At 45.1% G+C, this 26,456-nt stretch overlaps 1 long non-coding RNA gene across 1 annotated transcript; it reads left to right on the forward strand.

The window, feature by feature from the left end:
• The first annotated feature begins 1,863 nt into the window (after positions 1-1,863).
• LOC132382290 (uncharacterized) lies at positions 1,864-26,382 on the forward strand. Its single transcript, XR_009508275.1, has 5 exons — positions 1,864-7,550; positions 15,717-15,762; positions 21,717-21,835; positions 22,147-22,313; positions 25,571-26,382. It is a non-coding gene; the product is annotated as an uncharacterized LOC132382290 (long non-coding RNA).
• Positions 26,383-26,456: the final 74 nt, after the last annotated feature.

Genomic DNA, 26,456 nt, shown 5'->3' on the forward strand with positions numbered 1-26,456 from the left:
AGTTCGATGAGTGAACAAGGACTGTAGATGAGAACTGGGGTTAAATAGGCTGCAGGTAATGAGTCTGGAACAAGCAGCAAGTGGCATGGTGGAGACTGGGAGGTTCCTGCAAGTGCACAATGGGAGGTGTTGGCCTGACATCATACAACTCAAGTCCTCCATTCTGGGCTACATCCTTGTGAATCTTACCTGTTGTCTACCTTAATCATATCTTTCCTCTAATATGGTGACCAGAACTGTACAGAAGGGTATTACTATGTTGCGCATCCCACTCTATCAGCAAAAAGTGGGAATTCCTGGTGGCCAACCATTTTAATTCCTATCCCCATTCCAATTCTGACATGTTAGTCCATGGCCTCCTCTTTTGCCATGATGAAGTCACTCTCAAGTTGGAGGAGCAACACCTCATATTCTGTCTGGGTAGCCTCCAACCTGATGGGATGAACATTGAATTCTCCAACTTACGGTAATTTTTTTCTCCCCCCACCTCTTTCTCCAATTCCACACTCTGGCTTCTTACCTGTTTTCCTCATGTGCCTATCACCTCCCTCTGGTTCCCCTCCTCCTTCCCTTTCTCCCATGGTCACTCTCCTCTCCTATTAGATTCCTTCCTCTTCAGCCCTTTACCTCTTCCTCACCTCCCAGCTTCTCAGTTCACCCCCCTTCTCTACCCACTTCTACCCCCTTCTCTACCCCCTTCTCTACCCACCTGAAGAGTGGCCTGATCAAGACAAGATAAAAATGCAAATAAAGAATGCTAGGGCAACACTTATTATTGGACAGCTATTTTACTATTTCTCAAGTATTATTTGCATTAAACATGTGGATTTAATTGGTTAGTAACATTACGAATACACATTATGATTGGTGCTTAAAAATGCAAACAATGGGACTCAGAGGTGCACAGAGTTTCCATTGAATCAATCCCTGTATCCACTGTAGTAAATTTCTGAATAAAAATGGCATTTCTTTGTTCAACTTTAGAACAGTTTGGTGACAGGGCCAGGCTGTTTTCCCTGTGCACAAGTAAATAAAGTGTGTTTGAGGAATGAGTGTGAGTTGAGTCCAGTTAATTGGAGATGACAATCCCATCTCTGCAGTATTTTATTTTACCTGTGTTAGTGGGAAGGGTCAGTGAGATGAAGACTCTTAAAGCAAGAACAAAGAAAAGCCAAATTACTGCTATTTATTCTTTTGTTGGTGTCTGTGTACTGTCAGCCCTGGGTCACTGATGGCCCCTCGTTGTATTGGGTACTTTCCTCAACACTGTTCCATAGCAAAGTACTGGCTTAAAGCAATTTACTTGATAACTCAGCAGGACAGGCAGCATCCAGGAAAAGGAATAAAGAGTTGGCACTGATGAAGGGTCTCAGCCTGAAACACCAACTCTTTATTCCCCTCCATTGATACTGCCTGACCTGTGGAGATTCCCCAGCATTTTGTGTGTGTTGTTTTGGATTTCCAGCTTCTGCAGAGTATTTTGTGTTTAAGTAAATTATATCAGGACTGGCCAGGTAAATGACAGCTCCATAATTTACTGGTCAGATGCCTTTTGAAACCAAAGCTAAAAAGAAAAAAGGATTTTTTTTTCTGGAATTTTAACAGACTGAAATCATTTACACATAGCCTCATTCAGCTGCTGCAAGGATCAGACCTGAAGGAAGGTTTGATACTGTGACACTTTCTTGGTACACCTGTAGTCATGCAGTCACCTCAGGCTTCCACCATGTCTACTTGCACTTGTGCACATAGTACCCTGTCATGTATCCGATGATGAAGATGATTACAGAGATCGCCACTCCACCGAGGGTTTTCATGGCAATGCCTAGTCTCCCGGTGCATAGTTTATTGTATATCCTGAGGGAGGAAATAGACAAAAGAATTCTCAGTCAAAGTCAGGTCAAAGCAGGGTAGTGTAAAACAAGCAGATATACTAAAACGTGCAGCGAAGGAAGAAGTGAGCTGACTTGATAGAGGTCAAGGTGATAAGAGGCATAGCCAGAGATTTTCTCCCAGGGCAAGAGGGCTAATAAAAGGGGGCATAATTTTAAGGTTTATTTGTATAGCTCTTTTCAAACACAAGGCAGTTCAAAGTGCTTTACATAAAACAAAATCAAACATCAAATTTCAGACAATATAAAGAGAATAAAACCACACATAAAAACTAAGAAATAAAAGTTACAGTGCAGGAGATTCTAATTGAAAGCTACAGTGAAAAGAAAAGTTTTAAACCTCAATTTAAAAGAGCTTGAAGTTAGGGCAGGCTTCAGGTCCTCTGGAAGGTTATTTCAGATATGTGGACCACAGTTACTAAAAGCTGCTAGGGTCCTTCTCCCGTGGGAGTTGAGGGGTGGGTGGCGGGGTGTATACCCCGAAACCACTGTATGTAAATATGGAATAATAGAATGCCACCTGGGTGGCAAAAGTGTGGGAATGTAAAGACTGTAATGGAAACATTTGTAAAGGACTGAGAGTCATGGAATGGTTTATTGTACCTAATTTTATTTTTGAATAAAGTATATTTTGATTAAAAAAAAACCATGTTTAGATTTGGCCCTGGGGATGGTAAGCAGACCTGCCCCAGCTGACCTGAGAGTTCAGGGAAGTTTCATATTGCAGCAAGAGATTAGGGATGTATTTTGGCCCTAGACTATTCAGTGCTTTATAAACCAGTAATAATATTTCAGTCAGTCCTCTGATGGACAGGAAGCCAGAGTAGCAATCTGGAGTGACACATTCCGCTTTCAGTGAGGACTCCAGCAGCAGTGTTCCGAATGAGCTCTGGACACCTGAGGGTTACTTTTACAGAGGTGCCATTCAGTAGCCGAGCCTACTAAAAATGGATGAGGTTTTCTAGATCTTTCTGAGACACAAACCCTTTAACTCTCACGATATTTTTAAGATGGTAGTAGGCTGACTTTGCAATTGTCTTAGCATGGAGTTAAGATTTAAATTGGAGCTCATCACAACACCAAGGCGTCTGGCTTGCTTTGCGGTCTGTAATGACAGGGATTCTAAGTGAGCACTGACTTTTAATCATTGTTTTTTGGCTCCAAAACCAATTATCTCAGTTTTCTCTTCGCTTAACTGGAGGAAATTTTGGTTTACCCAATCAGTGATTTGTTCAATACAGTTTTTTAGTGATTGTATGGGGGCATAGTCACTTGATGACATGGTTATATAAATCTGAATGTCATCAGCATAATTACGGTAAGATATTTTGTTGCTGACCATGATTTGAGCTACAGAGGGCATGTATATATTAAACAGAAGAGGCCCTAATATGGACCCTTGAGGCAATCCACATGTTGTTATTGTTTGGTCAGATATGCATAAGACCATAAGACATAGGAACAGAATTAGGCCATCTGGCCCATCCAGTCTACTCCACCATTCAGTCATGGCAGGTCCTTTACTTTTTCCTCCTCAACTCCAGTTCCCAGCCTTCTCCCCATAACCTATGATGCCACGTCCAATCAAGAACCTATCAATCTCTGCCTTAAATAAACCCAACGAACTGGCCTCCACAGCTGCATGTGGCAACAAATTCACAAATTCTCTACCCTTTGACTAAAGGAATTTTTTCTCAGAATCTCTGTTTTGAAAGGGTGTCATCTATCCTGAGGCTGTGCCTTCTTGTCCTAGACTTTTCCACCATGGGAAACATCCTTTCCACATCTACTCTGTCTAGGCCTTTCAACATTTGAAAGGTTTCAACGAGATCCTCCCTCATCCTTCTGAATTCCAGCGAGTACAGATCCAGAGCCATCAAACATTCCTCGTATGATAACCCTTTCATTCGTGAAATCATCCTTGTGAGCCTCCTCTGGACCCTCTCCAATGCCAGCACATCTTTTCTAAGATGAGGGGCCCAAAACTGTTCACAATACTCAAGGTGAGGCCTCTCCAGTGCCTTATAAAGCCTCAGCATCACATTCTTGCTTTTGTATTCTAGACCTCTTGAAATGAATGCTAATGTGGCATTTGCTTTCTGCACCATCAACTCAATGTGCAAGTTAACCTTCAGGGTGTTCTGCACGAGGACTCCCAAGACACACTGCATCTCAGATTCCTGGATTTTCTCCCCATTTAGAAAGTAGTCCTCACATTTATTTCTACTACCAAAGTGCATGACCATGCATTTTCCAACATGGTATTTCATTTACCACTTTCTTGCCCATTCTTGTAATCTGTCTAAGTCTACATCCTACCTATTTCCTCAACACTACCTGCCCCTCCACCAATCTTCATGTTGTCTGCAAACTTGGCAACAAAGCCATCAATTCCATCATCTAAATCATTTATGTATGTGTGGCACGTGGCCAAGTGGTTAAGGTGCTGGACTAACGATATGAAGGTCGTGAGTTCGAGCCCCTGCCAGGGTAGTGTGTGTGTCCTTGATCAAGGCACTTAACCACACATTGCTCCAGTCCACCCAACTAAAAATGGGTACCAGCAAAAATGCTGGGGGGTTAACCTCGCGATAGACTGGCGTCCTATCCGGGGGAGAGTCTCGTACTCTCAGTCACTTCACGCCATGGAAACCGGAAATAAGCACTGGCCTGCTGAGCCTATATGGCTCGGGACAGACTTTAACAAAAAGAAGTGGTCCCAACACCAACCCCTGTGGAACACCACTAGTCACTGGCAGCCAACCAGAAAGGGATCCTTTATTCCCACTCGCTGTGTTCTACCAATCAGCCAATGCTCTAACCATGCCAGTAAATGTCCTGTAACACCATGGCTTCTTAACTTGGTAAGCAGCCTTATGAGTGGCACCTTGTCAAACACCTTCTAAAAGTCCAAATATACAACATCCACTGCATCCCCTTTAATCTCCTAATCTCCTCAAAAAATTCCAACAGGATCCTCATACAGGAATTTCCCTGAAGGAAACCATGCTGACTTTGTACTATCTTGTCCTGTGTCACCAAGTACTCCTATCACCTCATTATTAACAATTAACTCTAACATCTTCCCAACCGCTGAGGCAAGGCTAACTGGTCTGTAATGGCCTTCCTCCTTGTTTAAAGAGTGGAGTGACATTTGTAATTTTCCAGTCCTCTGGCACGCCTGAGTCCAATGATTTTTGAAAGTTCATTTCTAATGCCACCACTATTTCTAATGCTACCTCTTTCAGAACCCTGGGGTTCAGCTTATCTGGTTTGGGTGACTTATGTACCTTTGGGTCTTTCAGCTTTTTGAGTACATTCTCTCTTGTAACAGTAACTGAACCTACTTCTCTTCCTTTACACACTACAACATCAGGCACACTGCTAGTGTCTTCCACAGTGAAGACTAAACCAAAATACTCATTTGGTTCATCAGCCATCTCCTTGTTCCCTGTTATTATTTCTCATGCATCATTTTCTAGTGGTCCTACATCCACCCTCATTTCTTTTATTTTTAACATACTTGAAACTTTTATATCCACTTTGATATTATTTGCTAGCTTGCTTTCATATTTAATCTTTTCCCTTCTAATGATTTTTTTAGTTGCTCTCTGTAGGCTTAAAAAAATTCTCAATTCTCTATCTTCCCACTAATTTTTGCTTTGTTGTATGCCCTTTCTTTTGCTTTTACAATAGCTTTGACTTCCCTTGTTAGCCATGGTTGTACTGTGTTACCATCTGACTACCTCTTCATTTTTGGAATACGCATGTCCTGCATCTTCCTCATTTTTCCCAGAAATGCATGCCATTGCTGCTCAGCTGACATTCCTGCCTGCAGCTCCTTCCAATTTACTTTGGCCAGCTCCTCTCTCATACCACTGTAATTTCCCTTACTCCACTGAAATACTGCTACATCAGACTTCACTTTCTCCCTATCAAATTTCAAGTTGAACTCAATCATATTGTGATCACTGGCTCCTTTTACCTTAAGCTCCCTAATCGCCTCTCGTTTATTACATAATACCCAGTCCAGTATAGCTGATTCCCTAGTAGTCTCAACATCAAACTGCTCTGAAAAGCCATCTCTTAGGCATTCAACAAACTCACTCTCTTGAGATGCATTACCAACCAGATTTTCCCAATTGACCTGCATGTTAAAATCTCCCTTGACTACCATAACATTGCCCTTTTGACTCGCCTTTTCTACTTCCTGTTGTAATCTTTGGTCCATCTCCCAGCCACTGTTGGGAGGCCTGTATATAACTTCCATCGACATCCTTTTACACTTGCAGTTTCTTAATTCAAACCACAAGGATTCAACATCTTCCGATTCTATGTCACATCTTTCTACTGATTTGATTCTATTCTTTACCAGTAGAATCACGCCTCTCGCTCTGCCTAGCTTCCTACCCCTTAGGCATTCAGCTCCCAACTACAACCACCCTTCAGCCATGATTCAGTGATGGCCACAACATCACACCTGGCAATCTGTAATAGTGCAACAAGATCAACCACCTTATTTTTTACACTACGCACATTTAGATACAACACCCTGTGTACCGTATTTGCTCTCCTTTCTGATTCTACATCCCTAATGTTTTGATACTCAGCCTGTTGGCTTCAACTAAGTCCCATCACCTGTCTGCCCTTCCTGACAATCTGACTGCACGCTAGCTTTACTTTTACCATCTGTCCTTTCCTGAACTCCTTCATTTCCACCCCCTGCCAAATTAGTTTAAACCCTCCCCAACAGCTGCCGCAAGAATATTGGTCCCCCTGGGTTCAAGTGCAACCCGTCACTTTTGAACAGGTCATACCTCCCCCAGAAGAGATCCCTAAAATGATCCAATAAGCCCTGCCCCCTGCACCAGCTCCTCAGCCACACATTTATCTGCCAAATCATCCTGTTTCTACCCTCACTGGTACATGACACAGGCAGCAATCCAGAAATTACTACCTGGGAGGCCCTGCTTCTCAGCTTTCTACCTAGCTCTCTAAATTCTCTTTTTAGCTTCTCATTACTTTTCCTTCCAATGTCATTGGTACCAATATGTACCAAGACATCCGGCTGCTCCCCCTCCACCTCCAAAATGTTGTGGATGCGATCTGAGACGTTCCAGACCCTGGCACCTGAGAGGCGTCCCGTTCACATCCACAGAATCTCCTGTCTGTTCCTCTGGTTATCGAGTCCCCTATCACCACTGCTCTCTTCCTCTCTCTCTTTCCCTTCTGCACCATGAACCCGTGCTCAGTGCCTGTAACCCAGTTCCCATGGCATTCTCCCAGGAGGTCATCCCCCACAAAAGTATCCAAAGCAGTATACTTGTTTTTGAGGACCAATCGACATGCAGCTGCCAATCGATACAAAATAGTCCCTGTCCTGTAAATAGGATTTAAACTATTTTACAATTGTACCAGAAAGTCCCACCCAGATTTCCAGTCTGTTTCTGGTAATATGCCATAATCAACTGTGTCAAAAGCAGCACTAAGATCCAGTAAAGCCGGAACTGAAACATTACCATCACCATGGTTTAAGCAGACGTCATTTACAACCCTGACCGGAGCAGACTCGGTGTTGTTGAAATCCCGACTGGAAAACATCCATACGCCACTTAGAGCCCAAAAGCTGGAACTTTTCAATGATTTTACTTAAACATGGTAAGTTTGATCTCAGCCTGTCGTTATTAATTACTGAGGCATCTAGGTTGTTCTTTTTCAGAACAGAGTTAATGACTGCTGTGTTCTGGGGCAGCCTGATAGAAGAGAGAGGTGTTGACTATCTGCAGAATGTCTAGTGCCATGCAACTAAAGCCATTTTTAAAAAGGGTTGGAGGTAAAATGTCAAGGGAAGAGGAGGAGGTTTTCGGGTGTAGTTCAATTTCTTTAAAGTGATTGGAGGAAAATTCGGGGGGAGGGTCAGAGGTAGGTTTTTATACATAAAGTATAAAAAGGGACACACTGCCGAGTTGGTGGTAGAGGACATTTAACAAACTCTTAGCTGGGCACATGGATGATAGAAAATTGGAGGGCTATGTGGAAGGAAAGGGTCAGATTGATCTTTGAATAGGTTAAAAGGTCGGCACAAAATTGTGGGCTGAATGGCCTGTAGCATGCTGTAATGAATGAGAATCAGATTTAATATCACTGGCTTATGTCATGAAATGGTTCCTTAAGCTTGTTATAGCTGGAGGTGGTAGTGGGGATAATCTGTGTCTCAAACAGCCTCTGACACCCAAGTCCAGCTCCTGGCCTTCACATGCGGCTTAGCGACTAAGCCCAGCAGAACCATTTCTACTGACAGGAGAAGGGGTAAATGTGGGTTATTGGTGCCTTAAAACCAGTCACTTCAGACAGATGAGGCTCGTCAACTGTGGTTGGCAGCAAATCTAGGAGAAGGAAATCTCTGATCTCAAACCTCCACTGCCTTCCACTCATGTGGAAGCTTCAGAATAAACTCCAAGGAAAAATCTGGAGCTGGAATACCTAAGTCTGTCCTATGTTGAGCTCAACACTGACTGGCCATTCTTTTGGGTTCATCAGCTGCATGGAGAGATAACATATGATACAGCCCTGGCTTGCGCATCACGCAGGCAGCTAGGACGCAACATCTATGGTCGACGCTGACCGACGGGGAGCCTCATGTCATGACTTCATGTTTTGTGGCCACGGCACAGTGGATTCTAATCTAGTCTAATGTAAATATTGAGAAAATAGCTGGGAATCCCTTCATTTGTTTGGGAGACTATGCTGCCTTTTTAGGACAAAGATTCAAAGTGCATTTATGATCAAAATACGCAAGCAGAATACAACTCGGAGAGCAGCCCTCCTGCAGGTAGCCATGAAACTAAGAAACACCATGGAACCCGTTCCAGAAAACGTTAACCCCCAACGCGTAAAAAAAACCAAGATTGCACAAATGGCAGAAAGCGAGCAAACGACAAACAGAACATCAAACATCAAAGCAGGAGCCCAGTCGTATTCAGTTTAGTGTCGCTTGTCCACTGCAGGTTGCAGAGCAAAGTATTCTTTACCGAAGCCCCCAGACCACATTGATCACTGTGGTGAACTACATATACCTGTCTGGACACGCCCCCTGCTCAGAGTGAGTTATTGATGGTGCATTGATCACCTCGATGGAACCATTCAAAAACAGCAAATAAAAGAGCAACCAGAATCCAGGAACACATGCAACATGAGTCCCACAAAACGAGTCCACAGCCTCACTGATCAATCCTTGCAATGTGGATCCCAAGGCTCCCGCACTTTCCTCCGACAGCAGCTCACAGAGGGAGAGAAAGGCTGGTCAAACGCACCAGGCCACACTCACTCTTGTCTTCATTGACTTCAGCCTTGCTCGACGCCTCAATCAGAGAGAAGCAATGGAGTTGATCGTGAGTTCATGCCCTGGCTATTGCTACCATGCCTCCGGTCCAAACCTCACCGAACTCCCTTGGACACAGCAGAGCACCAGATCGCTCAATCAGCCCCAAAACACACCATCAAATTGAATGTCGCAGGTTCCAATCGCATGTAATCATACTTGAAAGAAGAGGAAGCAAAAGAAGTAGTTTTGCAAACTGTCAGCAGGACGTTGCCAATTGTTGGCTTTATTCACTGGCACCAACAGTCTGTTGCTGAAGTTTCTAACTAGCGCTTGCATGCCTATTAGACACTACATTGTGCTTAGAGCAAACTGATTTTAAATTGCATCAGTTGTGTGTGTTTGTGTCAGAAAGCAGTGATCTTTCTCATTGATAGCTGGTGAGATTTAAGCAGCAACACAATTCGGAACTGTTCTGCTCACCACAGTTTCAGGCATTCAGGCCGAGATGCCAGAATGGCCAGCAGTGAAAAAGAAACAATTTCACTACTTCAACAAGTTAGGAACTACGAAGAATTTGAAGGTATTGACAAACATCTTGAATGTTACCTGCGCTCTCACCTGTGGCCCAAGCAGCCGTTTGTATGTAAAACTGGCAATACCCCAGTACAATGCTTTGGTAGGCAGGCTAAACCAGGATAGCCCACAGATCTCGTACCCCAGTGAGATAGGGACATGCTCGTGAAGTGAGCTCCGGCGGATGAGACCTACAGTGAGATCCACTGGCCAGGAAGGTGGCACGGGAGCGATCCGTGGAGAGCAAAGGGCATGACTAAAGAAGTGATGATCATCTACTGCAATCGAGGAAGTCCCCAGTTATGACCACTACTCATACCTCTGGACCCAGGTTTCTGAGCACGAGAGAGTGGAACTGCCACAGTGCAATGGACTTTTCACTTTAAAAACTCTCCCACACAGGGTTCCTGTCATTGTTGGATATGACAGACAACCATTGGTAGTGTTGGTAATGTTCTAATTTGTTTAAATACATACTTATTACTCCGTTAAACAGTAGTTTGTCTTCTTTATACCTTTTTAACTATTTCCATGAAACTTAGGCCAATTGAGCAGCCGCATAATTGGACCAAAGTCTACTGGTCCTGATGTGTCCCAATTAACTGGAATCCACTGTGTGTTTATAGTTAGTGTATGTGAAGCAGGCTGTAAATACATGGCTATGAAAGTTTCCACATCTTGAGTTTTAGTGATTTCAAGTTCTGCGTAAGAGGTAAACCACCTCCTTTATGTCTGCTAAAGACAGGAAACTCAACTCTCTCCCCCATTTAGTAGATTTTGGTTAATACATATAAAATGTGTGAAAAGAGAACAAAAATAGAAAGAAAAAACTATTGAGGTAGGGTACATGGGTTCATTGTCTATTTAGAAACCTGATGGCAGTGAAATGTTGAGTGTGTGTCTTCAGGCTCCTGTACCTCCTCCCTGATGGTAGCAATGAGAAGAGGGCATGTCCTGGGTGATGGGGGACTTAATGATGGACGTTGCCATTTTGTGGAATCACCTCTGAAGATGTCCTCGATGCTGTGTTCTATGTTCTACGTCTGAAGGCGGAACATGCAGAAACTGGAAGGATAAGGACTAGCGGCTTAAGGTGAAAGGGAAATGAGGGACAACTTGATCACGCAGAGGGTGGTCAGTCTGTGGAAAGAGTTGCCAAAGCAAGCGGTTGAGGTAGGTATACTAACAACACTTAAATGGCACCTAGAAAGGTACATAGATTGGAAAGGTTTAGGGGAATATAGGGTGGTGCGGCATGGCAGGTAGCGATTAACGAAATGTTTTACAGTGCCAGTGACAGGCAATCAATTCCCACTGCAGTCTGTAAGCAGTTAAATCGATGGGCAGTGTGGCTCACTGGCCTGTTCCACACCGATTCTCTAGAAATAAATACATAAATAGATAAATCAATGATTAACACTGGTACATGCGACTAGCTTCCATATTCGTCTCAGTTGGCATAGACCAGTTGGGCCGAAGGGCCTGCACGACTCTGTGGTGATGACACATAATCCCCCAATCTGATCGATCGTTTCGGTGCACAGACCCTGACAGTGAAGCACACACACCGGTGACGGCTATCGTTGTGTGGTACAGATTTGCTCCAGTCAACTACACTTGCTAACCACTCTTACCAGCCTGAGATCAGAACGATCCCTTCGGAGCTTGGGACTCAGCATAGTATTCGCAGGCAGATCAGAGCCATCCCACAGGACCCAGCACTGTATTCGCAGGCAGATCAGAGCGATCCCACAGGACCCAGCACTGTATTCAGTGAGATCAGAGCGATCCCACAGGACCCAGCACTGTATTCAGTGAGATCAGAGCGATCCCACAGGACCCAGCACTGTATTCAGTGAGATCAGAGCGATCCCACAGGACCCAGCACTGTATTCAGTGAGATCAGAGCGATCCCACAGGATCCAGCACTGTATTCAGTGAGATCAGAGCGATCCCACAGGACCCAGCACTGTATTCAGTGAGATCAGAGTGATCCCACAGGACCCAGCATTGTATTCGCAGGCAGATTAGAGCGATCCCACAGGACCCAGCACTGTATTCAGTGAGATCAGAGCGATCCCACAGGACCCAGCCCTGTATTCAGTGAGATCAGAGTGATCCCACAGGACCCAGCACTGTATTCAGTGAGATCAGAGCGATCCCACAGGACCCAGAACTGTATTCAGTGAGATCAGAGCGATCCCACAGGACCCAGCACTGTATTCAGTGAGATCAGAGCGATCCCACAGGACCCAGCATTGTATTCGCAGGCAGATTAGAGCGATCCCACAGGACCCAGCACTGTATTCAGTGAGATCAGAGCGATCCCACAGGACCCAGCCCTGTATTCAGTGAGATCAGAGTGATCCCACAGGACCCAGCACTGTATTCAGTGAGATCAGAGCGATCCCACAGGACCCAGCACTGTATTCAGTGAGATCAGAGCGATCCCACAGGACCCAGCACTGTATTCAGTGAGATCAGAGCGATCCCACAGGACCCAGCCCTGTATTCAGTGAGATCAGAGTGATCCCACAGGACCCAGCACTGTATTCAGTGAGATCAGAGCGATCCCACAGGACCCAGAACTGTATTCAGTGAGATCAGAGCGATCCCACAGGACCCAGCACTGTATTCAGTGAGATCAGAGCGATCCCACAGGACCCAGCATTGTATTCGCAGGCAGATTAGAGCGATCCCACAGGACCCAGCACTGTATTCAGTGAGATCAGAGCGATCCCACAGGACCCAGCCCTGTATTCAGTGAGATCAGAGTGATCCCACAGGACCCAGCACTGTATTCAGTGAGATCAGAGCGATCCCACAGGACCCAGCACTGTATTCAGTGAGATCAGAGCGATCCCACAGGACCCAGCACTGTATTCAGTGAGATCAGAGCGATCCCACAGGACCCAGCACTGTATTCAGTGAGACAGAACGATCCCACAGGACCCAGCACTGTATTCAGTGAGATCAGAGCGATCCCACAGGACCCAGCACTGTATTCAGTGAGATCAGAGCGATCCCACAGGACCCAGCACTGTATTCAGAGTGAGATCAGAGTGATCCCACAGGACCCAGCACTGTATTCAGTGAGATCAGCGCGATCCCACAGGACCCAGCACTGTATTCAGTGAGATCAGAGTGATCCCACAGGACCCAGCACTGTATTCAGTGAGATCAGAGCGATCCCACAGGACCCAGCACTGTATTCAGTGAGATCAGAGCGATCCCACAGGACCCAGCACTGTATTCAGTGAGATCAGAGCGATCCCACAGGACCCAGCACTGTATTCAGTGAGATCAGAGCGATCCCACAGGACCCAGCACTGTATTCAGTGAGATCAGAGCGATCCCACAGGACCCAGCACTGTATTCAGTGAGATCAGAGCGATCCCACAGGATCCAGCACTGTATTCAGTGAGATCAGAGCGATCCCACAGGACCCAGCACTGTATTCAGTGAGATCAGAGCGATCCCACAGGACCCAGCATTGTATTCGCAGGCAGATTAGAGCGATCCCACAGGACCCAGCACTGTATTCAGTGAGATCAGAGCGATCCCACAGGACCCAGCCCTGTATTCAGTGAGATCAGAGTGATCCCACAGGACCCAGCACTGTATTCAGTGAGATCAGAGCGATCCCACAGGACCCAGAACTGTATTCAGTGAGATCAGAGCGATCCCACAGGACCCAGCACTGTATTCAGTGAGATCAGAGCGATCCCACAGGACCCAGCATTGTATTCGCAGGCAGATTAGAGCGATCCCACAGGACCCAGCACTGTATTCAGTGAGATCAGAGCGATCCCACAGGACCCAGCCCTGTATTCAGTGAGATCAGAGTGATCCCACAGGACCCAGCACTGTATTCAGTGAGATCAGAGCGATCCCACAGGACCCAGCACTGTATTCAGTGAGATCAGAGCGATCCCACAGGACCCAGCACTGTATTCAGTGAGATCAGAGCGATCCCACAGGACCCAGCCCTGTATTCAGTGAGATCAGAGTGATCCCACAGGACCCAGCACTGTATTCAGTGAGATCAGAGCGATCCCACAGGACCCAGAACTGTATTCAGTGAGATCAGAGCGATCCCACAGGACCCAGCACTGTATTCAGTGAGATCAGAGTGATCCCACAGGACCCAGCACTGTATTCAGTGAGATCAGAGCGATCCCACAGGACCCAGCATTGTATTCAGTGAGATCAGAGCGATCCCACAGGACCCAGAACTGTATTCAGTGAGATCAGAGCGATCCCACAGGACCCAGCACTGTATTCAGTGAGATCAGAGCGATCCCACAGGACCCAGCCCTGTATTCAGTGAGATCAGAGTGATCCCACAGGACCCAGCACTGTATTCAGTGAGATCAGAGCGATCCCACAGGACCCAGCACTGTATTCAGTGAGATCAGAGCGATCCCACAGGACCCAGCACTGTATTCAGTGAGATCAGAGCGATCCCACAGGACCCAGCACTGTATTCAGTGAGATCAGAGCGATCCCACAGGACCCAGCACTGTATTCAGAGTGAGATCAGAGTGATCCCACAGGACCCAGCACTGTATTCAGTGAGATCAGCGCGATCCCACAGGACCCAGCACTGTATTCAGTGAGATCAGAGTGATCCCACAGGACCCAGCACTGTATTCAGTGAGATCAGAGCGATCCCACAGGACCCAGCACTGTATTCAGTGAGATCAGAGCGATCCCACAGGACCCAGCACTGTATTCAGTGAGATCAGAGCGATCCCACAGGACCCAGCACTGTATTCAGTGAGATCAGAGCGATCCCACAGGACCCAGCACTGTATTCAGTGAGATCAGAGCGATCCCACAGGACCCAGCACTGTATTCAGTGAGATCAGAGCGATCCCACAGAACCCAGCATAGTATTCAGTGAGATCAGAGTGATCCCACAGGACCCAGCACTGTATTCAGTGAGACAGAACGATCCCACAGGACCCAGCACTGTATTCAGTGAGATCAGAGCGATCCCACAGGACCCAGCACTGTATTCAATGAGATCAGAGCGATCCCACAGGACCCAGCACTGTATTCAGTGAGACAGAACGATCCCACAGGACCCCGCACTGTATTCAGTGAGACAGAACGATCCTACAGGACCCAGCACTGTATTCAGTGAGACAGAACGATCCCACAGGACCCAGCACTGTATTCAGTGAGATCAGAGTGATCCCACAGGACCCCGCACTGTATTCAGTGAGACAGAACGATCCCACAGGACCCAGCACTGTATTCAGTGAGATCAGAGCGATCCCACAGGACCCAGCACTGTATTCAGTGAGATCAGAGCGATCCCACAGGACCCAGCACTGTATTCAGTGAGATCAGAGCGATCCCACAGGTCCCAGCACTGTATTCAGAGTGAGATCAGAGCGATCCCACAGGACCCAGCACTGTATTCAGTGAGATCAGAGCGATCCCACAGGACCCAGCACTGTATTCAGTGAGATCAGAGCGATCCCACCGGACCCAGCACTGTATTCAGTGAGACAGAAAGATCCCACAGGACCCAGCATTGTATTGGCAGGCAGATCACAGCGATCCCACAGGAAGCTTCAATCCATGTACTTATCCAAACTTTTCTTAAACGTTTAAATCAAACCTGCATGTACCCCTACCTCTGGCAGGTCTTTCTACACTCCCCCACTATCTGAGTGAAGAAGTTCCCCCTTGTGTTCCCCTTAAACATTTCACCTTTCTGCCTTGACCCACAATCTCTAGTTTAACTCAACCTCAGTGGAAAAAGCTTGCTTGCATTTACCCTGCCTATACTCCTCATAATTTTGTATACCTCTATCAAATCTCCCCTCGTTCTCCTACACAAATAAAGTCAACCTTTCCCTGTTACTCATATCCTCAAGTCCTGACAACATCCTTGTAAATATTCTCTGTTTTAGATTTCCTGCTTGGCACTTCCATTCAATTGAACAGCCAGAGGACGTGGTACGTATTGGTATCAATGACATAGGTAGGAAAAGGGAAGTGATCCTGAAATCAGACTACAGGGAGTTAGGAAGGAAGTTGAGAAGCGGGACCTCAAAGCTAGTAATCTTGGGACTATTGCCTGTGCCACACGACAGTGAGTATAGGAACAGAGTGAGGTGGAGGATAAATTCATGGCTGAGGAATTAGAGCAGGGGCGGGGATTCTGATTTCTAGATCATTGGGACCTCTTTTGGACCAGGCATGACCGGTAGGAAAAGGACAGTTTGCACTTGAATCCGAGGGGGACCAATATCCTGGCAGGGAGGTTTGCTAAGACTATTGGGGAGTGTTTAAACTGGAACTGCTGCGGGGGGGGGGGGGTGGGGGGTGGGAACCAAACTGAAGAGATGGAGGAAGGGTCATTTGGCTCACAAATCGAGAAAGCTTGTAGTCAATGTGAGAGGGAGGATAGGCAGGTGATAGAGAAGGGACGCGCTGAGACCCATGATTTGAGATGTGTCTATTTTAATGCAAGGAGTATCATGAACAAAGTGGATGAGCTTGGAGTGTGGATCAATACTTGGATTTTTGATGTTGTGGCCATTACAGAGATTTGGATGGTCCGGGGGCAGGAATGGTACTTAGAGTGCCAGGCTTTAGAAGTTTCAGAAAGGACAGGGAGGGAGGCAAAAGAGGTGGGGGCATGGCACTGATGATCAGAGATAGTGTAATTGCTGCAGAAAAGAAGGAACTCACGGAAGGATTGTCTACTGAGACTCTGTGGGTGGAAGTTAGGAACAGCAAGTGGTCAAAAGCTCCACTAGATGTTTTTTATAGACCACCCAATAGTAACAGGGACATTGAGGAGCAGATAGGGAGACAGATTCTGGAAAGGTGTATTAATAATAGGGTAGTCGTGGTGGGAGATTTTAATTTCCACAATATTGATTGGCATCTCCCTAGAGCAAGGAGTTTAGATGGGATGGAGTTTGTTCAGGAAGGTTTCCTGACATAATATGTAGATAAGCCAACAAGAGGAGAGGCTGTACTTGATCTGGTATTGGGAAATGAACCTGGTCAGGTGTAAGGTCTCTCAGTGGGACAGCATTTTGCAGATAGGGATAGCATTGGTGAGGGATAGGAACAGACAAGTTAGGAAAGCATTTAATTGGAGTAAGGGGAAATATGAAGCTATCAAACAGGAACTTGGAAGCTAAAATTGGGAACAAATGTTCTCAGGGAAATGTACGGCAGAAATGTGGCAAATGTTCAGGGGATATTTGTGTTGTGTTATGCATAGGTACGTTCCAATGAGACAGGGAAAGAATGGTAGGGTACAGGAACTGTGGTGTACAAAGGCTGTTGTAAATCTAGACAAGAAGAAAAGAAAAGCTTATGAAAGGTTCATAAAACTAGGTAATGATAGAGATCTAGAAAATTATAAGGCTAGCAGGAGGAACCTTAAGAATGAAATTAGGAGAGCCAGAAGGGGTCTTGAGAAGGCCTTGGCGAGCAGGATTAAGGAAAACTGCAATGCATTCTAAAAGTATGTGAACAGCAAGAGGATAAGACATGAAAGAATATGACCTATCAAGTGTGACAGTAGAAGTGTTTATGGAACCAGAGGAGATAGCTGAGGTACTCAATGAATACTTTGCTTCAGTATTCACTATAAAAAAAGGACCTTGGCAATTGTAGGGATGACCTACAGCAGACTGAAAAGCTTGAGCATATAGACATTAAGAAAGAGGATGTGCTGGAGCTTTTGGAAAGCATCAAGTTGGATAAGTCTCCGGGACCGGATGAGATATACCCCAGGCTACTGTGGGAGGCGAGGGAGGAGATTGCTGAGCTTCTGGCAATGATCTTTGTATCATCAATGGGGACAGGAGAGGTTTTGGAGGATTGGAGGGCTGCAGGTGTTATTCCCTTATTCAAGAAAGGGAGGAGAGACAGCCCTGGAAATTACAGACCAGTGAGTCTTACTGCAGTAAGCTGGTGGAGAAGAGTCTGAGAGGCAGGATTTATGAACATTTGGAGAGGCATAATATGATTAGGAATAGTCAGCATGGTTTTGTCAAAGGCAGGTCGTGCCTTACTAGCCTGAATGAATCTTTTGAGGATGTGACTAAACACATTGATGAAGGTAGAGCAGTAGATGTGGTGTATATAGATTTCAGCAAGGGATTTGATAAGGTACCCAATGCAAGGTTTACTGAGAAAGTAAGGAGGCAGGGGATCTAAGGGGACCTTGCTTTGTGGATCCAGAATTGGCTTGCCCACAGAAAGCAAAGAGTGGTTGTAGACAAGTCATATTCTGCATGGAGGCTGGTGACCAGTGGTTTGCCTCAGGGCCCTTACTCTTCATGATATCTGTAAATGACCTGGATGAGAAAGTGGAGGGATGGGTTAGTAAACTTGCTGATGACACAAAGGTTGGGGGAGTTGTGGATAGTGTGGAGGACTGTCAGAGGTTACAGTGGGACATTGATAGGATGCCAAGCAGGTCTGAGAAGTGGCAGATGGAGTTCACCCAGATAAGTGTGAGGTGGTTCATTTTGGTAGGTCAAATATGATGGCAGAATATATTATGAATGGTAAGACTATTGGCAGTGTGGAGGATCAGAGGGATCTTGGGGTCTGTGTCCATAGGACACTCAAAGCTGTCATGGTCTGGTCCCTAATGTCCGCATTCTGGTTCACAGTGTGGTCCAAAGATCCTTATTCCGGGTTTTCTGGTTTTCCCTGGTTCCATTGGGTGCCTTAATTGAGGCACCTGATTCTCATTTTGGGCTGCCTCCATAAATAGCTTCGGGATTCAGCTTGATGCAGCTGGACTTTTCCCTTCCTTCTGAAGCCTTGCTTGGTCTGGTGTCTCTGTGTTTCCAGTCTCCCAAGACCAAGTCAAGGCTTTGTGTCCTTGTCCGGTCCAGGAGTCCCTTGCCCAGCCTGGTGCTGGAGATTCCCTGTCCTGTACTGGATTGACTGTATACTTGGCAGTTTACCTCATCCTGGCGGTGTGCTCCAAGGAGGATTCCTGGCTCTGTACCCAAGAGCCTAACCAAGCTGAGTCCAAGAGCTGAGCCGAACCTCGCCTGGCCCTGGAGATTCCTCGTCCGGCCCAGGAGTACCTCGCCCAGCCCGGTGCTGGTGTTCCTTCATACTGTCGAGGCAAGCCCTAGAAACTCATCCTGTCCAAATCATAGCTTTGTGTTCTCATCCTGTGCAGCAGTTCCATGTCCAGTCCTGTAGCTGTGTCTCATCCTCGCTGTGATCTGGGGTCTGAGCCTGAGTCAAGTCCCAGGTTCTGAGTCCTAGCTCAGGTTCCAAGTTCTTTGTCCTGGTTCTTTAACCCTTTCCTAGTCTTAGTCCTAGCCTAGACCTGGGTTCCGGGTCCTTGTCCAGGCTCTGTTCTGGGAGTACCATGTTCCCTGTCCAGGCCACTTGTTCCTAGTCCATGCCTGGGCCCTGTGCCTCCAGGCCATGTCCTGTCCTAGCCCAGGCCCTGAATCCTAGTCTTGTCCAGGGCCTGTGTGTCAATGTCCAGCATTGTTTCTTCCTTACTCACCTTGCTATTTCAATAAATCTACTCCTGTTCCTAGTACTTCAGTGTCTGAGTCCTGCATTTGGGTCTGCCATCAATGCCCACCTTGTAAACAAAAGCTGCTGCACAGGTTGACTCTGTGGTTAAGAATGCATACGATGTATTGGTCTTCATCAACCGTGGGACTGCATTCAAGAGCCGAGAGGTAATGTTACAGCTGTATAGAACTCTGGTCAGAATACTGTGCTTGGTTCTGGTCACCTCAATACAGGAAGGATGTGGAAACTATAGAAAGGGTGCAGAGGAGATTTACAAGGATGTTGCCTGGATTGGAGAGCATGTCTAATGTGAATGGGTTGAGTGAACTTGGCCTTTTCTCCTTGGAGCAACAGAAGATGAGAGGTGACCTGATAGACGTGTATAAGATGATGAGAGGCACTGATTATGTGAATAGTCAGAAGCTTTTTCCCAGGGCTGAAATGGCTAACATGAGAGGGCACAGTTTTAAGTGCTGGGGAGTAGGTACAGAGGGAATGTCAGGGGCAAGTTTTTTTTTACGAGAGAGTGGTGAATGCATGGAATAGGCTGCTGGCGACTGTGGTGGAGGCGGATATGATAGGGTCTTTTAAGAGAGCTTAGAAAACCAGAGTGCTATGGGTAACCCTAGGTAACTTCTAAAGTAAGTATATGTCCAGCACAGCATTGTGGGCCAAAGAATGTGTTGTATGGTTTCTACGTTAACTATTTTACCGCAACCCTGTTCCTTTGAAATACCCTTGATTGACAAATGTCAATCTTCAGTGTATAGTCTGATGTCTTATCCAACCTTTAATTCATTTCCCACTACTTATTCTCTCTGTAACAGTTAGCATTGTTTATAAAGGGACTTTAACCTTTTTTAAATTCATAGAACATAGAGAAACAGTACAGCACAGGAACAGGCCCTGCAGCTCACAATGTTGTGCCGAAGCAACAAAAAAATAAATATTAAAAAAAAACCCCAACACTAATCCCTCCTCCCTACACCATGTCCATATCCCTCCATCTTCCTCACATCCATGTGCCTATCTAAATATATCTTATAAACCGCTAATGTATTTGCCACTATCACCATATCAGGCAGCATATTCCAGGCATCCACCACTCTCTGAGTAAAAAACTTACCCTTTGAACCTACCCCCCTCAACTTCAATGAATGTCCTCTGGTATTAGACATTTCTACCCCAGGAGAAAAGATGCCCCCTGTCGACTCTATCTATGCCCCTCATAATCTTATAAACCTCTATCAGATTTCCCCTCAGCCTCTGATGCTCCAGAGGAAAGCAATTCAAGTTTATCCAGCACCTCATGATAGCACATGCCCTCTAAACCAGGCAGCTTCCTGGCAAACCTCTTCTACACCTCAGCCTCCTTCCTACAGTGGGCCGACCTGAAGTATGTGCAATGCTTCAGATCTTTCATTTAACTAGAATTTCAGAAAGTTTCAACATAACCTCTTGACCTTTGAAACTAGAATGTAGAACATCGAAGAGTACAGCACAGTACAGGCCCTTTGGCCCATGATCCTCTGTTTATAAAGGCATTTTAACCATTTAAAAAATAATCCAATATTAATCTTCTTGCCAATGAAAACTGTGGGAGCGGAATTTATTTTTGAATGCTCATGCTAAATTTTGTGTGGCTTGCTGTCAAATTGTCTCCACCTACCTTCCTGTGAAATGCCTTGCAGGTGACTTAGCAAATTGCTTGTTAGGGAATGGATGTAACCTTGCTGAGGAAACTAAATATGGAAGAAATGAAAGTGAAAAATGAAATGGGGTGCCACGGTAGTGTATTGGTTAGCGTGACGCTATTAAACTCAAGGGGTTGGAATTCAGAGTTCAGTTCTGATGTCCTAAGCAAGCTGTAACCATGACAATGTGGTTTCCTCCATGTACTCCAGTTTTCTCCCACAATCCAATGATGTATGGTTTGGTAGGTTAATTGATGATTGTAAATTGACCTGTGATTGGGCTATGGTTAAACAGGTGGTGTGACCTGTTTGGCCAGAAGGGCCATCTCCATGTTGTATCTCCAAACAAACAAATAATTGAAACAAAACATTAGGGACATTTGACAGGCATGTGGATGATAGGAAAATGAAGAATGAGGTGGAAGGGAGAGGGTTAGATTGATCTTGGAGTGGGTTAAAAGGTCGGCATAACATTGTGGGCCGAAGAACCTTACTGTGCTGTAATATCTATGTTTTATGAATCAAAATTACAACCAAACTATTGTCAACACGTCTGTTCAGCAGTCACATGGTTATTTTTTCATTTAACTACCTAAGAATTATGTCTCAGATTTCCTGAAACAATGTACTGTACATATATTTTACGGTGTGAGAAAAAGTTAAATTAGTTAAAAGTCATTTTCTCCTTATGTGCAGTGGTGTGTAACACAAAATGAAATGTGATAGGCTGAGGATGTGCATGGACACACAACCTTGCGATGAGATTCCAGTGAAGAATGATTTCCTCTTCACAGAGCTGCCTCCCCTCTTTCTAAGTAAGTTATGTGCTGAGACTGAAGGCTGTAAGATGTATGAAGGTACACTTTGGCACCACTAGAGGATGCAAAAGCACTGGAGTAAAATTTAGGTTGGATTTTGGAAGGGTATGAAAAGAGGCTCCTTGGCATAAGTTGGAATCTTCTCAGAGTGAAGCTAGACAGGCTGTGTGAATAACTATTAGACACCTGAGGTTCATTCCAGAATTATATGCTTGATAGATTAAAGATTATCTTCATTTGTCACATGTACAACAAAACATTGAAACATACAGTACAGTGAAATGTGCCATTTTTGCATTTTGCTTCAGCCACCAACACACCAACTCAGTTGTTGCCATGCTTCCAGTGCCAACATAGCTTACTATCATTAACCCGTATGCCTTTGGACTGTGGGAGGAAAGCAGTGCACCCGGAGGAAACCCCCACGGTCACAGGGAGAACGTACACCGGCAAGAATCAACCTATCTGTGATCAGGTTTGCCACTGCAACACGGATGTGTTTAAACTAAGTAGTGGGGGGGGGGGGGATGAACTGGAAATATAAGGATGGAGTTAAAGGGAATGTGAAAATAAGAAAAGGTAAAAAGGACAACAGAATCAATGGAATAGAAAGCTCAAGAAGAGATCATACAGTATGGCCAAGTGAAATAGGAATTGATATGAAAGGAGAGGGGAGTACCGAATTAAAAGTATTATATATGAATGCACGAAGTATAAGGAATAAAGTAGATGAGCTTGAGGCTGAGTTGGAAATTGGCAAATACGATGTTGTGGGAATAACTGAGACATGGCTTCAAGCGGACAGGGCCTGGGAAATGAATATTCAAGGATATACATCTTATCAAAAGGACAGACTGACTGGCAGAGGGGGTGGGGTGGCTCTGTTGGTGAGGAATGATATTCAGTCCCTTGCGAGGGGGGACATAGAATCAGGGGATGTAGAGTCCGTATGGATAGAACTGAGAAATTCTAAGAGTAGAAAAACCCTAATGGGAGTTATCTACAGGCCCCCAAATAGCAGTCTGGATGTAGGGTGTAAATTGAATGATGAGTTAAAATTGGCATGTCGCAAAGGTAATGATACAGTTGTCATGGGGGATTTCAACATGCAGGTAGACTGGGAGAATCAGAATGGTACTGGACCCCAAGAAAGGGAGTTTGTGGAGTGCCTCCGAGATGGATTCTTAGAACAGCTTGTACTGGAGCCTACCAGGGAGAAGGCAATTCTAGATTTAGTGTTGTGCAATGAACCGGATTTGATCAGGGACCTCCAGGTAAAGGAACCATTAGGAGGTAGTGACTATAATATGATATGTTTTAACCTACAATTTGAGAAGGAGAAGGGAAAATTGGATGTGTCAGTATTACGGTTGAACAAAGGGAACTATGGAGCCATGAGGGAGGAGCTGGCCAAAGTTCAATGGAACAATACCCTAGCAGGGAAGACAGTGGAACAACAATGGCAGGTATTTCTAGGAATAATGCAGAGGGTGCAGGATCGGTTCATTCCAAAGAGGAAGAAAGATCCTAAGGGGAGTAAGGGGCGGCCGTGGCTAACGAGGGAAGTAAAGGGCAGTATAAAAATAAAAGAGAAGCATAACATAGCAAAGATGAGTGGGAAACCAGAGGACTGGGAAGCTTTTAAAGAGCAACAGAAGATAACAAAAAAGGCAATATGCCAAGAAAAAAATTAGGTATGAAGGTAAACTAGCCAAGAATATAAAGGAGGATAGTAAAAGCTTCTTTAGGTATGTGAATAGCAAAAAATAGTTAAAACTACAATTGGGCCATTGAAGACAGAAACGGGTGAATTGATTCTGGGGTACAAGGAAATGGCAGATGAGTTGAACAGGTACTTTGGATCTGTCTTCACTAGGAAAGACACAAACAATCTCCCAGATGTAATAATGGCCAAAGGAACTAGGGTAAAGGATGAACTGAAGGAAATCTATATTAGGCAAGAAACGGTGTTGGATAGACTGAGTCTGAAGGCTGATAAGTCCCCAGGACCTGATGGTCTGCATCCCAGGGTACTTAAAGAGGTGGCTCTAGAAATCGTGGACATATTGGTAATCATTTTCCGATGTTCTATAGATTCAGGAACAGTTCCCACTGATTGGAGGGTGACTAATGTTGTCCCACTTTTCAAGAAAGGAGGGAGAGAGAAAACAGGGAATTATAGACCGGTTAGCCTGACGTCAGTGGTGGGAAAGATGCTGGAGTCAATTATAAAAGAGGAAATTACAACACATTTGGATAGCAGTAGAAGGTTCAGTCCGAGTCAGCATGGATTTATGAAGGGAAAATCATGCTTGACTAATCTGGAGTTTTTTGAGGATGTAACTATGAAAATGGACAAGGGAGAGCCAGTGGATGTAGTGTACCTGGACTTCCAGAAAGCTTTTGATGAAGTCCCACATAGGAGATTAGTGGGCAAAATTAGGGCACATGGTATTGGGGGCAGACTACTGACATGGATTGAAAATTGGCTGGCTGACAGGAAACAGAGTAGTGATTAATGGGTCCCTTTTGGAATGGCAGGCTGTGTCCAGTGGGGTACCGCAAGGTTCAATGCTGGGACCACAGCTGTTTACAATATACATTAATGATTTAGATGAAGGGATTAAAAGTAACATTAGCAAATTTGCTGATGACACAAAGCTGAGTGGCAGTGTGAAATGTCAGGAGGATGTTATGAGATTGCAGGGTGACTTGGACAGGTTGGGTGAGTGGGCAAATGTACGCAGGTGCAGTTTAATGTGGATAAATGTGAGGTTATCCACTTTGGTGGCAAGAACAGGAAGGCAGATTACTATCTAAATGGAGTTAAGTTAGGAAAAGGGGAAGCACAACGAGATCTAGGTGTTCTTGTACATCAGTCAATGAAAGCAAGCATGCAGGTATAGCAGGCAGTGAAGAAAGCTAATGGCATGCTGGCCTTTATAACAAGAGGAATTGAGTATAGGAGTAAAGAGGTCCTTCTGCAGCTGTACAGGGCCCTGGTGAGACCCCACCTGGAGTATTGTGTGCAGTTTTGGTCTCCAAATTTGAGGAAGGACATTCTTGCTATTGAGGGAGTGCAGTGTACGTTCACAAGGTTAATTCCCGGAATGGCGGGACTGTCATATGTTGAAAGATTGGAGCGACTGGGCTTGTATACTCTGGAATTTAGAAGGATGAGAGGGGATCTGATTGAAACATATAAGATTATTAAGGGATTGGACACACTGGAGGCAGGAAGAATGTTCCCGCTGATGGGTGAGTCCAGAACTAGAGGCCACAGTTTGAGAATAAGGGGTAGGCCATTTAGAACAGCGTTCTAAACCTTTAGCAAAAGGTTTCACCCAGAGAGTGGTGGATATGTGGAATGCTCTGCCCCAGAAGGCAGTGGAGGCCAAGTCTCTGGATGCATTCAAGAGAGTTAGATAGAGCTCTTATAGATAGCAGGGTCAGGGGATATGGGGAGAGGGCAGGAATGGGGTACTGATTGTGTATGATCAGCCATGATCACAGTGAATGGTGGTGTGGCTAGAAGGGCCAAATGGCCTACTCCTGCACCTACTGTCTATTGTCTATCACTGGCGCTGCAATGCATTATGTTAAGTGCTACATTACTGATTGGTTGTAAGTATTACTTTGCTTCCTTTATTTTGATAAATATCTTTTCTTTCTGTATATGTTATTCTTCATATAATTGTAATAAAGTTATTTCTTATAACCTTTAACACACAGTGTCTCCCATGGCTGTGGACTCACTTTCGGCTGTGGTTTGATGTTTATTGTCCGCAGCACTGAACGAGCTTTACTATTTGTGTGATTTGTTTGTGGTGCTTCAATGCGGAACTTGATCTGCAGCTGTGGTCTGAAGCCATTGACACAGCGCTGAACTGACTGATGGTGGCTGTGGCCCCAGTCATCGGCTCCTGGGCTGCTTTTACTCGCCTTGGTGGTTCATGGCTGTGGACTCACTTTTGGGGACTCTGCGGTTTGGTGTTTAATGTTTTGTGTGTTATGTGTTTGCTTTTTGCTGTTTGCATGATTTGCTCCTTTTTTGCATGTCTGATGGTCTTGTTATGTAGGGGTTTCTTTATGGATTCTGTGGTGCTTCTTCAATTTGTGGCTGCCTGTAAGGAGATGAATCTCAAGGATGTATACTTTGATAATAAATATGCTTTGAACTTTGTGGATTTTATTACTGCTAAATTCAAAAAGAACATAGAACGAATTTTAAAATATTTTCATTACAAAGGTTGATTGAAAATCTGTCACTGGAATCTCCCATAATGTAAATAGACCAAAAGATAGAATACTGCAGCTGTTGGAAATCTGAAGTAAAGCAGTTCCATTAAAATTTCTTCAACCTGTGATATCATCTCCTACCTCATTCTCCACAGCTGCTGCCTGACCTGCTGAGTATTTCCAGCATTTCCTGTTTTATTTAACATAGTATAGCTTTATGATTTAATTGTGTTTTTGATTGTCAGCAGCTTCGGTCTTGGAGTTGAAACAGCTGGTGATGTGGACTGAAGCACACGGCAGGTTTGTGGACAAGCCTTACCTTTTATATACTGTGGTCTCAATCGCAGAGATGTTTATGGTGACTTGTTCCTGAGCATTG

The sequence above is a fragment of the Hypanus sabinus genome, chromosome 27 (assembly GCF_030144855.1).
Source record: "Hypanus sabinus isolate sHypSab1 chromosome 27, sHypSab1.hap1, whole genome shotgun sequence".
Taxonomy (NCBI): Eukaryota; Metazoa; Chordata; class Chondrichthyes; order Myliobatiformes; family Dasyatidae; genus Hypanus; species Hypanus sabinus.